General features: G+C 44.9%; 1 protein-coding gene and 1 non-coding gene across 8 annotated transcripts in view; one reads left to right on the top strand and one right to left on the bottom strand.

Moving 5' to 3' along the window:
• The window catches only part of TBL1XR1 (TBL1X receptor 1), a 200,647-nt gene that overhangs the window by 151,791 nt on the left and 34,350 nt on the right, over nt 1-14,506 (bottom strand). For 6 of the 7 annotated variants that reach the window (XM_039913141.1, XM_029059500.2, XM_039913138.1 and 3 more), the window contains exon 2: nt 7,905-7,995. The exons of the other annotated variant lie outside the window; for it this stretch is intronic. The gene's annotated coding sequence lies outside the window, so the exon portion shown is untranslated. The remainder of the gene's footprint in view (nt 1-7,904; nt 7,996-14,506) is intronic. 7 annotated transcript variants of the gene reach the window in all.
• Nucleotides 12,069-12,206, top strand: LOC114817502. The gene has a single exon (XR_003765366.1). It is a non-coding gene; the product is annotated as a small nucleolar RNA SNORA7 (small nucleolar RNA).

The raw sequence follows: 14,506 nt of genomic DNA on the forward strand, positions 1-14,506 counted from the left end.
TACAGAGTCAGATACTATTATTTTCTACCCTGTCTCATGATCCCCTTGAAGTGTCTGCTGGAAAGGAGACCCTCCTTTGTTGATTGTAGGGCCCCAAATTGACCTGTCTTGACAGTTGTCTCAGAATTTTCAATTGGGATGCTGCATTGTCTTAGGCCCCCCAACTGTGACTCCTGTAGAGAAGCTGTTTGGGTTTGCTTTTTTAATGGTATTTATTAATCGCTACTACAACTACTCAAAGCACAATTCCCACCCCACATGGGGTTCTGTCTATATAGGAGGGAGAACACTTTATGGTTGAGGAAACTGAGGCACAGAGAAGTTAAGTGACTTGCCCAAGGGCAAACACAGAAGCCAAGTGTGGGACTGGAATCAGAACTCAGGTCCTCTGACTCAAAGGCCTCAAGGCTTCGCTGCTTCTCACTCCCGCTATTGCCATTCCCACTCCTCACACTGCAATTGCATTGAGGTAAGAATAACTTGACTCCAGTAGATGACTTTATTCCTGGCCTTCATTGTGTGTAATCCAAGCTTGCCACTTGATGCTGAGTACGAAATATAACTGATGCTAATGGAACGGCTCAAAGAGGTGCCATGAACCGGAAATTAGTTCCTGGAAAGTGTGCTAAAACAAAACAACTTTTTTGTGTGCTGTTTGTGTGTGCATGTATTCTTTATTTAGTGTAAATGAAAGGGACCTAAAAATGTAACCCTTATTTGGAGTGAATATTAATTTTTTCCCTTACTCCTAATGATATAAACAGCACACACCCTTTTCTGGTGAAGATTTTTGCACTCGCAGATGCGAGGAGAACTGCTGTTTTAACATATTCTGAAGTTCCATCCCTTGACTGGCTAGCTATCTTGCTGGCTGGTAGCTTGACCGCCTTGCAGAATAACTAATTGATTGACCAGCAAACCAGCTACCTGACTAACTTTGCCGCTTTGCCGGCCGGCTTTCTAGAAGATCTTTTGCAGTTGGGTCCTGGTTAGCTGTGTTCTCAGATTTTCAACTTCCAGCTTTTCCTGGCATAACACTAATAGTTACCCATCATCAGAGGGAAACCAGTGAGTCTGTCAAGACCAGGCACTAAATTTTCCAGCAACCCCAGAGACAAACCTCAGCAGGAGTTTTCTTGGCCAGCAAACCATTAACACTTCAAAGCAATATATCAGTGAAAATCAGGAGTCGGTGGTAACAGGAAAAAAAAAAACTGTTCCCTCTCTCCTCAGCAATGATCATGCAAAATAAATGTTGGTTTTGATGCCACCTATGGGTATGTCACTCCTGTTCCTGAAACTTACAGGGGAGACTGAGAAGGAAAAGGAAAGATATGAAGAGACTGAGTGGGAGGGGTGAAAGACCTACAATGCCCTCCTCTTCTCAGTTATCCTCCAATCTTCCACATTCTCAGTCTTCTCTTTTATCTATTCCTGTTCCTTGTTCTCCGGGTTCCCAGTTCCCCTGCTGTGTAAAAATGGTTTCTGTGTCTCACTTTCTCCCCGGGTCAACTTCCATTTGCACTATACCTGCCTGTGTGTGACTCTTGAGTGTTAAAATGTCACAATGTGTTAGTGGGGGGTAGAGGGGGGTGAGGAGAGTAAGGGAGAGATTGTAGTCTTTTGTGTTCAAATGGGTAATCCAGAACATGAATTTTCCTATAGGTCCTATTCTCCTCGCGGGCCACCACCCCCCCCCCCCCCCGCCCCCGTTCTCCCCACGCCCCCCTCCGCCCCCCCCCCCACTCCCCACACACACACCCAGCCCCCATGTGTATTTTTCTGCATGTGTACCCTTCTACATCTTCCAATCAGTGGTATCTACTAAGCACTTACTGTGTGCATAGCACTATGCGCTTGGGAAAGTATACTACAAGAGAGTTGGCGTACACAATGGCTGCCCACAAGGAGCTTACCATTCCAAGTGTTAACTGTGTTTCTGGGGTGGGGACAGGCTGAGCAAGTACAACTAAAAAAGACAATAAAAAGTCTGCAGGGCAGAACTGGAGTCCAGCCTTGGCACCGGGGTTGCTGACTAAAATTTATAGCCATAAATTGCATTTCCTTAGTAATAATAATAATAACAATAATGGCATTTATTAAGCGCTTACTTTGTGCCAGGCACCATTCTAAGTGCTGGGGAGGGCACAAGCAAATTGGGTTGGACACAGTCCCTGTCCCACCTGAGGCTCACAGCCTCAATCCCCATTTTACAGATGAGGTAACTGAAGCCCAGAGAAGTGAAGTGACTTGCTCAAGGTCACACAGCAGACAAGCGGCGGAGCCAGGATTGGAACCCATGATCTTCTGCTTCCCAGGCCCACGCTCTATCCACTAGGCCATGCTTCTTCTCATTTAGGGGTCTCTAACACATGGTGCATATAAACTCTACAAAGTGGTTCAAGATCATAATCCCGCGCACGTTTTCTTGGAGTGTCCAGTAACAGTCATCAACATACAGTGTGACTGGATGACTTTCTCAAGAATGATACTTCCAATAGCGCCTTCCAGATCCCTTGCGCTACCTCAAGCACGGCTTTGTGAATATGTCAACAAGACTATGTTTTACCCAACCTTACTTTAAACTACAGGTAAAAGAGATAAGTAGGTTACTCACAGGAGGGTGAATAGAGGATGTGTGAGGGCTTAATTAGGGGAGGCCTCCGGGAGGAGATGTATTTTTGAAGATGGGGAGAGTGATGGTGTGGCCATTCCATCATGGAACGGCACTAGATTTTTCAGGATTGCTTAGGGTGGTTGAACTTGCTGTGAGGCTATTTTCACAATGGCTCAACAATCTGCCCCTTTCCTCTCCGTCCAAATTGCTACCAAACACTTATTCTCCATTTCAACTACTGCATCAGCCTCCTTGCTGGACTCCCTGCTTCCTGTCTCTCCTCTCTCCAAGCCATACTCCAATCTGCTTCCTGGATCCTTTTTCTACAAAACCATTCACTGCACATCTCCCCAATCCTCCAATAGTTGTCCACCCAGCTCCACCTCCAACAGAAATTCCTTATCATTGGATTGATACTCCATCAGCTCTCCCGCCTCCTACTTTACCTCGCTGATCTCCTACAACAATCCAGTGCTCCTCTAGTACTAATCTCACTGTGCCTCAATCTTGTCTCACGACTGACCCCTTGCCCTTATCCTCTTTCTGGCCTTGAACTCTCTCCCCTTTAATATCCCCCACACCATCACTCTTCCCATCTTCAAAAATACATCTCCTCCCAGAGGCCTCCCCTAACTAAGCCCTCACACATCCTCTATTCACCCTCCCTTCTAAATCACCTAGCACTTGGGTCTGTAACCCTTCTCCATTTTGAGATTCAGCCCCTCCTCTCAGCACTTCGGTGCACATTCTTACATTCTGATATTTCTCCTTTCTGTAATTTAAAATCTATTTTCTCCTCTAGTCTGGGCGGGTACCATGTCTACCCACTCCTAGTATAGTGCTCTGCACATGGTAAGTGCTCAATAAATACCAGAACGTGACTGATTACCAGAGTTAAGGTCTATTTAGGAGTGTCAAGCATGTCTGCAAAACTGACAGAAACCACAAAGCGATATACACTTTTCCTATACTTGGCATGTAGCAAAGGCTGTGTTATATGGACTCCAATGCTACGATTCAGCAAATGTTGGCTCAGTTCACTAAGCAAAAATATCAACTGCCAGACCCTTAGGAACCGCAGAAGTGCACGTGCAAGAGCTGCAAATGATTACAGACACCTTTGAGAGTACAGGCGGATCTTCCAACGAGCTTTAGGTGGCAAAAACACAAAATATCTGAGATCCAAAAATAATTACAGCTGGGCCCTTCACAAAGTCACCCTGGGCATAAAGACATCCATATGTACATCCCTGTGAATTTAATATGACCTATTACCTGAGCTAAGACATCTAGAAGGAGCCAACCACGCCGATCACTTAATTCTGCCAGCAGAACTGGCTAACGGACAAATTTCTTCTGTCTCTCTCTGGGCCAGATACAAGAAGGATAGGCCTGAAGGAAGGGGAAGGCAGAGGCTGAAGCAAGCAGAAATGGCCACAGAGCAGGCTGGATGTTGGCTGAGATAGCATCAGATGAGTTGCAAATCTACAGCTCTCCCTTCCCCAGACAAATTGTGAAGTTATGGAGCACTCCAGTCTGGCTGCGAAAATCCTGAACCCCTGAGAACCAGTCTGGAGGAGCAAGGGATGGGGAGAGAGGGGCAGGAGAGGCTACAACAGCAAAGAAGTTTCAACTACAGCTAATCAGGCTAGTTTTCTTCACCTTTCGGTTCAGCCAGGGAAAATGAGACAAAAAACACGACATTCCTGAAGCCAAAGGGAGGCGGCCTGAGGAAGATCAAATACAGCCTTTGAGAGATGGTTTGAAATTTGATTCATTTGCACCTACTCAATTTTTGCTTTTCAACTCTCTTCATGAAGGGGTCGATCCTAAACACAGGATCTAGAGAGTGTCAGTGAGATTCCCGAAGCTTCTCGCTAACTCTCAGTAAGGTCCTGAGCTAGAATCTCCTCTCCAGTGAAGAACAGTGAGGATGTGCCAGAATAATTTCTGCAATTTCACCTAATAGAAACCCTGAGCTTCCCATGAGGAACAGTCAATTCTGCGCATGTGCCTGAGCAGAATTAAAGTTACTTCTGAGGCAATCTATTCGCACCTACTAGACATTCTTTTATGGGATCTGTCAAGTGTTTACTCCGTGTCAAGCATTGTTCTAAAACTGGGGCCCAATCCCACATGGGGTTACAGTCTAGGTGGGAGGGAGAATAGGTATTGAGTCACCATTTTACAGTTGAGCAAACAGGCACAGAAAAATTATATGACTTGACCAAAATTACACAGCAGGCAAGAGGCAGAGCTGGGATTAGAACCCAGGACCTAAGTCCCAGGACTGAGCTTTCCCTAGTATGCTGCACAGCTCCCCAATGCTCAAACTAATTTCTTAGTCCAATGATCCGGACTGACGGATTTTTCATCTGGTCTGCCAACAACTTAAATCCTTTACACTAAAGAGTTGGCAAATTCAAAGGTACGGAAGATTAACAGAAAAATGAACTCTATTAGTTGCTCTAGGATATCCACAGAGGAAGTCCGTGATCTTAATCCGACCGTAAATCGAAGGCAGCATCAGTGGCCACAGAAGGAAAATTCCCAGCCAGCTCTTGGGTTCACTCCTGGTACTAGGACTCTTAAGTGGTGATGACCCAAGGAAGAAGTCCCTCTGACCAGGAACTTCCTTCCTTGACCATCCCCGTTCTGTTGCCTCACAAGGCACTCTCTCAGCTCCTCTCTGGTGCTGTGGAAATAACTGTAACACTTTATAAAATGCGTTCCTTGAAGAAAAGGTAGTATAAAATGCAACAGCAAAAAACGAATTTGAAACAACATTTAAATAATCGCAATTGGTTTCATTCAATTGATTCTGAGTAAAAGTTTTAGTAAAGTCATTGGAGGCATAGGAAGGAAAAGGAAAATGTGAGTTGAAAAAAGAAAAAAAAATCAATCACATTTTGCATTTACTACAAACTCACCATCCATTTTTGGAGGCCAGCTCGTGTCATGCGTGTTAACAGTAACCTTCTTTTAAGTAGCAAAGAATAACAGCGGTTCAATAGTCTCCTCAGTACACCCCTTCTACCGAAAAAAGGACCTTCAAAACACAGACAACCTTTCAGCATGCGAATGCGTGGCCTCAGTCGCTATTACTCCGTTTTTTATTTTATTGATGCCTGTCTACTTGTTTTGTTGTCTGTCTCCCCCTTCTAGACTCTGAGCCCATTGTTGGCTAAGGATTGTCTCCATCTAATGCTGAACTATACTTTCCAATTATTATAGTGCTCAGCACACAGTAAGCACTCAATAAATGCGATTGAATGAATGAATGAATACTACTGATGGAGTCACTGCAGGAGAAACTTGAAAAATAACAAAATACCTAGGCCTGCAAGCCTTACAAGCCTGCAAGGAACACCCTGTTTATGCTCTTTCACTAGTTCTTCCTCACCACAGGAAACAAAGAATCTTTAAGAAGGAAGGTGAGAGATCAAAGCACGATGACGATTGAGACATCCCACTACTTTCCATCACCGGAGCACTCCTCCTGGGCTCACTACTGAAGTCTGCATTAGAGACAGAATGCTCCCGGAATCCTGGTGGACCTCCAAGTCATAGGCAGCCCGACAGACATGACAGATAGATGTGAGCACTGACCTAACGGCCCAGGGAGCACCACCCGGATGATCACCCAATTTTCATAAGCCAGTGAAGGCACGTGACACTCACTGTCAGCTGAGCTGGACTCTGGAAATCGCTCAGCGGACATGCGGGCCCTGAAACGTTTTGGAAGAGCCTGACACCGGCTCATGATGGCCAGACGAGCCATGTGAGAGACTGGACCCTCCCTCCCCTCCGCCCAATCCGTTCCCCATCACCAGTGGGGTGAAGTGGACTCCCAAACGTAGATGCCGGTGATATACTATCCTTCCACACCTAGGGGAAACTTCCAACTCAACAGATTTTGAGCCTCACCCAATCACTTAGATCGTCACGCACCAAGTGCTGTCCAAGGATGACTGTGCCCTAGAAGAGGCACACACCCAAAACAACATACACACGATTAAAAACTACTTCCCTGATCAGCCGGTTATTTTGGATTGACGAGAAGTCTAAAGAAACCCAAGGTAACCTATCAGCCTGAAAGGGGAAAGCCATAAGCCCAACCAAAAAGCTCTATTTGCAGTACGAGTAAAACCTTTTCAGAGTTGAGAAGCAGCGTGGCTTAGTTGAAAGAGCCCAGGCTTGGGAGTCAGAGGTCGTGGGTTCTAATTCCAGCTCTGCCACTTATCAGCTGTGTGACTTTGGGCAAGTCACTGTGCCTCAGTTACCTCTTCTATAAAATGGGGTTGAAGACTGTGAGCCCCTTAGGGACAACCTGATAACCTTGTATCTATCCCAGCACTTAGAACAGTGCTTGGCACATAGTAAGGGCTTAACAGATACCATCATTATTCTCATTCTTGTTATCTCGGCACATTGACCAACGACGCGACCACAGACAAAAAATTTAAAAGAAAAATTCTGAAACAAACAGGCCAACACACCTGTCAGGAGACTGTCACAGAGAATAGAGAAGGCAGTGCAGTACTAAGCTCCAGAACCAACTTCAGGTCTATGGAAAAAGGAGAAACATCTACCTTCTCTAGCAGTGTGACACCTGCATTCCCCTCTACTTGAGCAGCTAGTGCCATCTCACCTCTGATGGGATATGTTTAACATCCAGAGACAAGACAGAGTCACAAATAATGAAGTGCCAAAAGGAAATCAGTCTCTCACTAAGAAGCAATGTAGCCTAGTAGAAAGAGCAAAGGACTGGAAATCAGGAAAACAGGGTTGTAGTTCGACACCACCACCTGCCCACTGCGTGATGTTCAACAGAGGATTTAACCTCTCCACGTCTCGGTTTCATCATCTGTAAAATGAGGATAAAATAAGTGCTCTCTCTCATACTGTAAAATCTAGGTGAGACAGGGGTTGTGTCCCATCTGATTATTATGTAACGATCCCAGCATTCAGCACTGTGCTTGACAGATAAAACATGCTTAATACCACATAAAAAAAAGTCATGAGAAGCAGCAGAGCCTAGAGGAAAAAACACAGGCCTGGGAGTCAGAAGGACCTGGATTCTAACCCTGGCTCTGCCACTAGACTGCTGTGTGATCTTGGGCAAGTCACTTCACTGGGCCTCAGTTACCCCTTCTGTAAAATGGGGATTAAGACTGGGAGTCCCTTGTGGGACATGGACTGTATCTACCTTAATTATCTGGAATCCACCTTGCCTGGCCAGTAGTAAGCACTAAAATACTATAAAGAATAAATTAGGCGTACTCACCTCAACACAGCTGGGCTGAGTGGGATATGCGAAGAATGGACCATAGTATGCTAACAAGCCAGCCGCTAAATGGATATCAGGAAATAGGAAACTGAAAGCAAGGAGAATGAAGGAAACACTTTAAGGATGCAGTAGAACAAAGCCACAATGCTTAAAAACCTAAAAAAATTGTGAGACTTGGGTTTTTTTTAATGGTATTTGTTAAGCATTTACTACGTGCCAGGCACTGTACTAAGCACTGAGGTAAACATTAGGCAATCGGGTTGGACGCAATCCACGTTCCACATGGGGCTCATATCTACAGATGAGGTAATTGAGTCCCAGAGATGTGACTTGCCCAGAGTTGCACAGCTCACAAATGGCAGGGCTAAATTTAGAACTCAGGTCCTCTGACTCCCACGGCTGCACTTTATCGACCAGGCCGTGTTGCTTCTCAATTTCCTCAGAAAGATCAGTAGAGCACATTCTAATCAAGAAGGGCTCTGATCTTTGCAAGCAGAACCTTCCTAAGGATCATGAGGGGAGGAAACCAACCCTACAGCAGCAGCCCTGAAAACGCACCGGACGGCAGTCTTCCCTGTGCAGTCTGGGGGCCGGTGGACCTCATCGGGCCCTTGTCAGTCACATGCACAATTTTCCGAGTGAAATTCTCCGGCAAGGGCTTTCTCATTAAGCTAGTACACACATATACCCACAAGTGGCTTTTTCTACTGTATCCCAAACATCAACAGAAACGGCAACTCAATGAAATCCAATGGAATCCGATGAGTTTAAGTCAAAATTAAAATGATTTCCATTTATTTCAACTTCAACTGAGCATATGAAAATGAAATGCAATTCCTCTGCGCTAGTTAAAAAGACACTTCTAGAAGGGCGCAGAGGCTAAAAAGAAATGGGCTGTACAACATCAACTTAAATTTATTGGGGCAATCTGATGACCCTTTATCTACCCCAGTGCTTAGAACAGTGCTCTGCACATAGTAAGCGCTTAACAAATACCAACATTATTATTATTACTCAATCCGCCAAAGCCAAAAAAAATTTTTTGTGAATTCAATCAATCTCTGCTAAATATTACAAGAAGGGTGGGAAAAGAGCATATTAGATGTTTTAAATTGTGCTTTTAAAATCTCAACGTTGTCCAGAATGTCTAACCTATCTGTGGTAACTAATAAAGGTAGCACAATGAAGACAATTCAACTCTTTCGGTTATATGCATTTTATGATTTTTCTGTAATTTTTAATTAAAAAGTGGCTTGTTAATCAACAAAGCTCATAACAATAATAAGAGCAGTAATAATAATAATAATTGTGGCATTTGTTAAGACCTTAGCATGTGTCAAGCACTGTACTAAACAGTGGGGTAGAAGATAATCAGGTCCCACATGGGACTCACAATAGAAGATAGAACAGGTACTGAATACCTGTTTTGCAGATGAGGAACTGCGGCACAGAGAAGTTAGCTGACTTGTCCAAGGTCATACAGCAGTCAAGTGGCAGAGACAAGATCGGAAATCAGGTCCTCTGATTTCCAGGCCCCGTGCTCTTTCCACTAGAATTTGCTGCTTCCCCACGATGCTCATCCAACTGATAAATCCTCAAGGGTAAGATCTGGGTCCCCTTCTATTCTCCATCTACACTCACTCCCTTTGGGAACTCATTCACTCCCATGGCTTCGACTATCATCTTATAAGGATGATCCCAAACCTACATCTTCAGCCTTGATCTCTCTCTCTCTCCTATTCTGCAGTCTCAAAGTAAGCGCTCAACAAATATGACTGACTGAATGAATGAATATTTCCTCCTACCTTCAGGACAATCTCTTCTTGGATGTCCCGCCAACACCTCAAACTTAACACATCCAAAATAGAAATCTTCCTACCCAAACACTGTCCTCCTCCTGACTTGCCCATCACTGTACAACTACCATCCTCCTGTTTCACAAGCCCATTACCTTAGCCATTACTCTCGATTTATCTCCCTCATTCAATCCATACAGTCAATCTGTCACCAAATCTTGTCAGATCTACAATCACAACTCCACTAAAATCCATCCATTCCTCTCTATCTAAACTGCTATTACATTGATCCAACCGTCTATCCTATCCCGACTTGATTATTGTACCAGCTTCCTTGCTAACTTCCCCGCTCCTGTCTCTCCCCACTCCAATCCATACTACTCTGTTGCCTGCCTAAAAAAATGCTCAGTCCCTATCTCCCGATTCCTCAAGAGCCTCTGGTGGTCACCCATCCACCTCCACATCAAACAGAAACTCCTTTACCACTGGCTTTAAAACACTCAATTACCTTTCCTATTCTTACTCTGCTGATTTCCTACTACAACACAGCACGATCACTCTGCTCCTTTAATGTCAAACTACTCACTGTGCCTCAATTTAATTTCCCATGCGACCCCTAGCACGAGTCCTGTCCCTGGTTTGAAATTCCTCCCCCCTTCCTTTACCACTGGCTTTAGAGCACTCGATTACATTTCCCACTCTTACTTTGCTGACTTCCTACTACAACCCAGCGTGCTCACTCTGCTCTTTTAATGTCAGACTACTCACTGTGCCTCAATCTCCTCTATCTTCCATCTGACCCCTTACACAAGTCCCTTCTCTGGTCTGAAATTCCTTCCCTCTTCATATCTGATGGACCACCACTCTCCCCACCTCCAAAGCCGATTAAAATGACATCTCCTCAAAAGAGACCTTTACTGAATAAGCCCTCCTTCACCCTTGGACTTTTTTTTTAATTGCATATTAAACACTACGTGCCAAATACTGTATTAAACACTGGGATACTCTCCAAAGCTCTTAGTACAGTGGTCTGCACACAGTAAACACCCAATAAATATAATTGGTTATCACATTGGATACAGCTCATGTCCCACATGAGTCTTAAGGTCTTAATCCTCATTTTACAAATGACGTAAAAATAATAATAATAATTCTGGTGTTTGTTAAGTGCCTATGTGCCAGGCATTGTACCAAAAGCTTGGATGGATTCAAGCAAACTGGGTTGGTCACAGTCTCTGTCCCACATGGGGCTCACAGTCTCAATCCCCATTTTACATATGAGGTAACTGAGGCACAGAGAAGTGACTTGCCCAAGGTCACACAGCAGACAAGTGGCAGAGCCAGGATTAGAACCCATGAACTTCAGACTACCAGGCCCGTGCTCTATCCACTACACCACGCCGCTTACTTAGAAAGAACACAGAAGTGAAGAGACTTGCCCAAGGTCCCCAGCAGACAAGTGGCAGACCTGGGAATGGAGCCTAGGTCTTCTGGCAACCAGGCCTGGGCTCTTTCCACTAGGCCATGCTGCTTCTCTTGGATAGGACCCCTGCCCTCATATCTAGCTAGGCACTATGACAAATTAGATTGGGGGAACTCAATGGTGTTGCCTCATATATAAAAGGGTCTCTAGCCACCCGTGGGGAGGTGGGATCACTTTTGCTTTAATTATTTGGCTCCTTTCCTCTTGACAAGCGACTCCACCCAAATCTGGGAAGTACCACCTCGCCAGCCAATCCTCCTGTTGTGTCTGCCTTCTGATAGTCAGGAAACATCTTTTAGCAGGATAGGTACTAGCCCCCTTCACCCCATCGAGGTATCTCAGCTGGCTCTTACTGCATCCGGGGGCTGCCTTTCCCACTGAATTGTCCCCTCTGACTAACAGGAAAGTTTATATACATATATATCTATATATATAGATATGTATATATATATGAGAATCAATATATATTTAAAGATATATGTGATGTGTTAGCATGCATCCTAATCGTGCTAAAGAAATACTAGCCCAGGTATACTAATCTATGTGCATGAGTGGGATGGGGAGAAATTCACCAGAGTTTTTTCAGCTAGACGCCCAGACTTGCTTCTCCCAAGTCTCTGAAAAGAACTGAGAGCTTCCACTCAGGGATGAAACAGCCCAGTTGGGAGCTTTATTAGGTCTCTGAAGTCCATCCCCCCCCAATCTTCATCCCCCTAAAACTCCTGCCATCTTGTACCCCCACACTCAATCAATGGTACTTATTGGGCATTTACTGTGTGCAGAAAACTGTACTAAGCACTTAGTACCGGTATCTTCCTGCCCACCAGGAGCTTACAGCCTAGAAGAACACACAAAATAAATTACAGACATGTATCTAAGTGTTGCCTCTCAGGGCCGCACCTAGAGAGTTTCCAGTACTCTACCAGCCTCAGCTACGGGAGGGAGAGTCAGGCAGAGGCCTATCCATTCCATTCCTAGCTTGGCCAGTGGTTAGCCAGTGGAAGGCAATCTGCTATAAGTCAAAACTCACCCATGCTGGGCAGCAGCGGCATGGGAAAGAGTCTAGAGCGGAGACTCAAGTTTAGTGCTTGTAAGGCAGCAATGATAAACCACTTCCATATTTTTACCAAGAAAATTCTATGGATATACTACCAGAAGATTGCAGATGGAGGGTGGGGCGTACTGGGAGAGACATATCTGTGGTGTCGCTACGGGCCGGAAATGAACCAACGACATAAGATAACACAAGACCTAAGTGCTGGGGGGGAAGAAGGTGGGATGACTATCAAGTGCTTAAAGAGTACAGATCCAAGTGCATAGATGACACAGACGAGAGAGGGAGTAGGGCAAACGAGGGCTTGAAAAGTTGGCACTTCTAAAAACTACCAAGAGTATTTGAACAGGTGATGGAAAACAAAAACCAAATTCAAAGGTAAACTTTACAGCTGCTACGAAAACTTACTAAAAAAAGATTTTGTAAGAAGAAATGTCTCCCTAAGTAATGAGTAGCCTGAACATGTAATTTACTCTAAGAACGCTTCAAAAATAGCAATTATTTGAAACTTCAAGTTAATTTTTTCGAGTTCCCCATCCTCGGGTTTCCAATGGGTTCTCGAATACCACTTAAAAAGAAGGTGGATCTCAGGTGGAAATCTCTGAACCCGCAAGAGAAATACAAATTTTTTCTTCACCCAAATCCTATCCCCTGCACACACTGAAATCCCTCAGAGAACTGAGTTTCACTGAGTCACTGGAATTTAGGGGATTCAGATTCCATGTCTCAGATTTTTGTTTGTTTTAATAACATAATTTAAGAACATTACCTGGCCTAGTGAGCTCCGACCCGGTGGGGCCCAGCTGTGCAAGGAGGACACTGCCCCAGCAACAGCTTCCAGCGTCCCTGCTCCAACCCGGGAGACACAACCAGGAGTAGCGTGGGGCCCCTTGGGTTCTGAGAGCATTGAGAAAATCTCCACGGCAACCATGGCTCTGAGTCCTGAGACTGTGGTTCTGAAATCCTGCCACCCCTCTTGTGTATCTCTTTTGTATTTCTGTTCGTCTTTCCTCGTGCATCTGCTGCCAACCTCCCACCTCCCCTCCTCCTTCTCAGACTGTGGGGCCAGACAACGTCTACAGCCCAACCATGGAGATTTCCCAGAACTTAGTGACAGGTTTTGCCCAGAGTAAGCACTTAATAAATACTACCTGGGAAGCAGTGTGGTCTAGTGGAAAGGGCACGAGCCTGGGACTCAGAGGACCTGGGTTCTAACCCCGGCTCTACCAATGTCTTGCTGTATGGTCTTGGGTAAGTCATTTCACTTCTCTGTGCCTCAGTAAAATGGGAACTTAATACCTGTTTTCCCTCCTACTAGGACTATGAAGATTGTGTAAGACAGAGACTGTGTCTGACCTGATAATCTCGTGTCTTAGTCGGTGCTCTGAACAGTGCTTGACACAGAGTAAATGCTTAAACACCACCACAATTATCATTACAGTATTACTATTTCTATTAATAGAGGAAAGAGACCAGGACTGGAAGTCAGGAGACCCAAGTTCGAGTCAGGTACTACCTCTGCCCTGCCATGTAACCTAAGGAAAGCCACGTCACATCTCTGAGCCAGTTTCCTCATGTGAAAGAGAGATGAAAAACCAGCCATTCTCCCATTCAGAATCTGAGCCTAGTATGGGGTTGGAACTGAGCCTTGTCTACCCCAGCGCTTAGCATATAGTAAGTGCTTAATAAATGCCATCAGGATAGGATATAGGAGGGTGGTGAAAGCTCTGTACAGGGAACAAGGATGAGAACTGTCTCCCGTGGTTTTTCCCTGCCTTCCCTGATCCCACCCACTCGCTCCAACACAATCTCTTCCTCCTGCTTCCACGGCCAGTCTGTTAGCTCGTAGTCAAGTTACCAGAAGCCGGAAGTTTTCAAGCGATAAGGAAATAATGAGATGTGGAAGAAAAATGCTTACTTTTACAGAATTAAATATGAGCCAAACAGCAGAAGACAGTCTGGTTGTTCTCTCACATTAAAGGTACAATAAGACCTCAGGACTTGTGACAAGTGGTTCCTTCACTGCCTCTTAAGTTGAAACAAAAAGCCAGAACTCATTTTCTCAGAGGAGCGATGCGATAAATGGGAGATTGGATCCTAAACCAAGGTTGATACCCTGTTACCAACATTACCCAGAAAAGAGCACACGCAATCAATTATGTATGACTGCTGTAGCTAAATTCATGGTTTTTGGAGTTGGTGAGTCATTGAGCCTTCAAAACAGGGTAGCCAACTAATACCACGATAATAGTTGCAGTATTTGCTA

Source organism: Ornithorhynchus anatinus, chromosome 1 (genome assembly GCF_004115215.2).
Source record: "Ornithorhynchus anatinus isolate Pmale09 chromosome 1, mOrnAna1.pri.v4, whole genome shotgun sequence".
Lineage (NCBI taxonomy): Eukaryota > Metazoa > Chordata > Mammalia > Monotremata > Ornithorhynchidae > Ornithorhynchus > Ornithorhynchus anatinus.